Below are 4,835 nucleotides of genomic sequence, written 5' to 3' on the forward strand. Positions count from 1 at the left end.
TTTATCTAAAATAATTTATAAATACTGCAATAATCCAAGAATTGTCTATTTTGATTCCATGGAGACCCTGATATTCTTGCATGTAACTTTTTTCAAAATACCCTCCGTACACTTTACATGTTCTATTAGCTGTAATTTGTTTCAATTGTGAGTTTGTTTGTACGTGTAAATGAAGTTTTTGAAGAGTCCTGAAGCTTAGTTCACTTGTTGAATGGCAACATTCTTCACCAGTGCTGTCAAATTACTCAGAGCTAAATGAGACCAGCGAGGCTGTAGATAAGATTTGAAGGTGAAAACAACTACATTAACATAACCAATGAGTCAGTTCATTCTTTCTCATTAAGAGCATAGAAGAATTTGTGTCCGGGCAGCCCTATTCTCTGGACAATAAGGTGGATTCCAAGCAAGTGCTGCTGACGGGACCCCTTTCTGGAGAAGTGCTGCTCTCTGAAGGGTAATAGCCCTTATGTATGACGACACGCTCTGAGGCAAGAGGTTGGGGCTTATTTGCTTGAATGTTGCCATAACAGTAGGATAACAAGTAGTTGCAACTGATGTGTTGCCTTGTTTAATGAGGCACGAGGAAAGGGGATAGGTCAAAGGTCAGACAGGGCTTTAAGCATTTTTTTAGCCCTTTAAAGGCCCCTAACATCACACTGATCGAAAGGGACTTAAATATACTTCAATACATGTCTCGAAACTTCTCAAGGTTATCACACTGGGGTGTTCCAGACTTATGGTTGTGAATAAAAGCCGACACAGCCCTCCGAGCCGCTAATCTATGGTGTACCTTGCCAACAAGAGACAAGAACTTTTTTATACCTCTCCGCAGGAGCTCCCTGCCCCTCTCTCCCACAGCTCAATGTGGAGCTGCCCTGCTCTTTGAAGTGATATTTACACTCTCATTCATCGCATGAGAAGAAAAAAGAAAAAAAAGGTAAAATAAAGAGAAAGAAACACCTGCCAGACAGCAAACAGCTCCCAAGGTCCACAGCTCCTCAACAGCTATCCCCATGATGTCATCGCATTCACATTGCAAACACTGCAAGTTCTCAGCCTCTGCTTTGTGATTTGCAGGCGCATTTAGAGCAGTGTGGCCTTTGTGTAAAAACATCCAACGCCTGTCTGTAGCTCTTAGAAGTTCTCTTCGGACAGTCATTTTTTACGTCTTCAGGATTAGAGGTGCCAATAATGATTTCTGTAATGATTTCAAACCTACTTTTCATCGTCCAGACCTTCCCAGTTCAGACTATCTTGGATTTCTGATTGTTGATTTTGATCTTTTCAGATGCAGCATGATCAAAAAAAGTCATGCGCTGATGTAAAACGTGCAAAATATGACTTTGCTTAAGCTTCAAAGAGATGAGAGCGACAGTCGATTGAAAACACAAGCTGTTAGCTTTCCATGATAGTCTCAGTTTTAATCAAACAGGGTGAGCTGCATGCTGGGAATGAAGTTTCACTCTTAGCCACCAAGAACAACACGGGCCTGCCTAAACAATGGGAAACTCAAAATAAACCTTGGCTCCTTCACTCCCTCTCCAAGCTCCCACTGAGGCCAATATGATAAGAGAGGCAGGAGCAGGACTTCAAGACATTTAGGCCTTTAATGTATTATGAGGTTCACACAGCGAAATCACATTAAATACTTTAATTCTTACTGTTGGGGTGGGGTTGCTGAGGTGAACACTTGGAGGGGGGGTTGGTTCCTTCGTGCACTCCATTTGATTAAAAAACCCCTTCATGTGCTATACTTTTATTACTCTCAGGCAGCACTTCATAGGCGCCCGCTCCTGTCTAGTGTCCATGAACAGTTTTTGCGGTGTGATGCCCCACACTATTCATTTATCACTGAAAATTACTCTTTTCAAAGGCTTAAGCTAGGTTTTTTGTTGTTGTTGTTATTTCCGAGATGATGAGAAAGATATGAGATACACCTGTGGTGAATACAAAATAATCGGTTGTACATATACACATCCACTTTGAGGACAACAGAGAATTTTTCATACTGAATGATGTTACTGATTTGATAAAGATTTTATAGGACAAGTGTTTTGGAAAATGGATGGATGGTACAGTATATTGTTTTAGTGACTACAAATTGAACTATGGCTACTTACTATGTATTAGCTGTTGTTTTTGTTGTGCGGTGTTCTCTCATCTCAAGAGCTCATCTTTTTACGTTTATCAATGTGTTAAGTGGTAACTTTAAACATCTTATTGTTACAAGATGTTCTTTCTTTCAGAGGTAAATAAATAAAAAAGTTCTGACTCTATAGACAAATAGTAAAAAAACAAAAAAAACGCTGCAGCAAAGCTAATTGATACTAAGAATATTTGAATGGTTAATTATTCACTGATGTGCTCTATGAGTTCTGGTGCTCATGCAGTAGTGGTCTGCGCAAGATAGTCCCATTTCTGCCAAAAATATGTCATTTTGTCTCGTTCCTGCTCGAAAAAGCCCGCTGGTAGAGGACTGCACAGATTTTTAGTACCTCTTCTGTAAGATTCTGTCTCGTTCCAGTGCCGTGGGACATCAGACTTATCAGACCACATCTTGTTGCATTTGTTGCTGAAGCCAAAATTAAGGTGCTTTCCCCGGCTGCCAAATAAAATCGTAAAACATTGAGATTATCCAACCGTACGTCTGTTAACCATTTTGTTTGTTGCTCAAACTTTCTGTAGCCTAAACGTATAAAATACATTTAGTTTAAGATATTTATATTTTGCGGGAGCCCCCCGAGTGCACTCTGTTGTGTTGGGTCCCGCAGATCTTTTGCATGCATCATGCAGCCAATGAGAGTTTGAGTCTTTCCTGATCCCAATCCCACATCATTTCCTGCCCTCTCTTTACAGTCTTCTTTTACACTCATCTTTTCAGTGAGTGTGTTTACATGTACAACAAAGACCTGATAACTATCAAACATCAGCTCATTATAATAACCTGACAATGCAAGAAAACTGAAATATATTTCAGTTAAAATATAGAGTTTTATATGATGCAATTTTGATATTTTTTTCCAGTTTTGATGTCAAAATGTGAACATGAATAAGTTGTCAGAATACCAGTACAAGTTGCCTTATAGCGAAATTATCTGTTAGTTATGTGTAAGCATGCACTCTAAATGCTAGGTGGAGTGTGTCCATATTTGACCCAAACATGTGTTGAAACAACCCAGTATTTTTATAGTGTGTATAACCTTTCGCTCTAATGTTGGGTTAAGCATAATCTGTGTGAGGGGAAATGCAAACACACTCATTAAAAGCAGATAAAAGACCAAAAATAAAAACAACAAAAACAATAACATGATTCAATTTATCGTCCTTTTGCCCTCTGCCCCCTGCGACAATAGGGGGAGATGTCCCTCCTCCTCAGATGTGGAGGACCTTGCGATTTGAGATCCCTCCTGTGCAGTCCTACTGTGGGGGCCCTGGGGCCACGTTACCCCTAAATACACAACACTCTCTCTGTCGGACCCCCTCCGAGCTCAGACCTGTTGAAACGGCTACTGGCTATGTATGTAAATGTTGTAAACTTGTGGCCTCGAGGCTCTCTGCTTGCTCTCTTCCCATTACCCATGTGTCACCTCGATGCCTGTGACATCTAGTACATTCATCCAGAGCTGTGTTAAATGAATGGATTTTATTGAGTGAGATTTGCTCCTTTTGTTCTCCTTACCATTAGTGTCTTCTCCATTTAGAGGAGAGAGTCTACATGTTTGTGTGTTTTCCTGAGCAGAAGCAGACACCTCCACACACGCCGCACTTCCCCGCCGCGTTACTCTTCTAGTCGAAGCTATTTCTGAGCGTATTGATGCGTTATCCAGCTGTGCCGCTGAGATTCTGCTAAATACTGACTCTAAGCCACAGGTTACAAGTCCAAATCCTGCTCATTAGGGCCCTAATTGATTGTAATGTGGCCTTTGAGAAACACTCCCTGCTACGGGGTGCTACTACACTTACGGGTTCCCCCGCTGTCCCTTTCCTGTTGTCTGCATCGGGCACCAGCGGGGTCTGCGGTTCGGCTACAATCGGCCTTCGCAGACGGAATCATTAAACTGGGGGGGTGGCACGAAGCCTTTCATTGTGGCTGTTTCTGTGTACCAGCTTGAGCGCAGGACAGTGTCCACTCTGCCTTCCCAGCAGGAGAACCCCATCCTGGGCAGGACATTGTTGGGCTCTCCCCTTGACTTGCTGCCTGCTGCTTGAGATACATAGGTTTGATTTTAATGCCAAGTCCTTGGACTAAAGCCCACCTTGCAGGGGAGCTAGGTCAATATTGGTTTTGAGAGCATGTGGAAAAATGTCAAAATGTTAAGTTCCATTCACTTTCCCCAGCGCTGTTTGTTTCTGCAGTGAAAGGCCTAGTGGGCCATTAGTGTAAATAACGCTTTGTCTCAGCTCAGTCTCCAGCAGGAGGGGACAGAACAAAACATAGATATAGAGATTAAAGTTTGGCCTTAAAATGGCGAAACAGCAGGACTTACAGAGACCTTAAAATGACAAAAAAAAGGTGAGATAAAGAAAACAAACAGTAATCATCCTGCTGTCAGGAGAATGAATGTAATGCATCTTTAGAATCACTCTCCCTGTCTGAGGTCGGAGAGCTTTAGGGTCTGAAAATGGAGGGAAAGTGAAGAGCTTTGTTTGAAATGCAGGATAAATTTACATTTAACACATTAGCGACAAACAGTATGTTGGTAAAAAAGGGGAAAAAAACCCTCTGAAAATGCACTTTTGACACTCTCTCACAGGTTCATTTCATTTGTCCACTAAAAATGTCCAACAGTGGACATACATACATCATAGGAGAATTGTCTCTATGTATTTTAAAT

This window comes from Siphateles boraxobius, unplaced genomic scaffold (assembly GCF_051911475.1).
Source record: "Siphateles boraxobius isolate OS27281-9 unplaced genomic scaffold, OSU_SipBor_1 77, whole genome shotgun sequence".
NCBI lineage: Eukaryota > Metazoa > Chordata > Actinopteri > Cypriniformes > Leuciscidae > Siphateles > Siphateles boraxobius.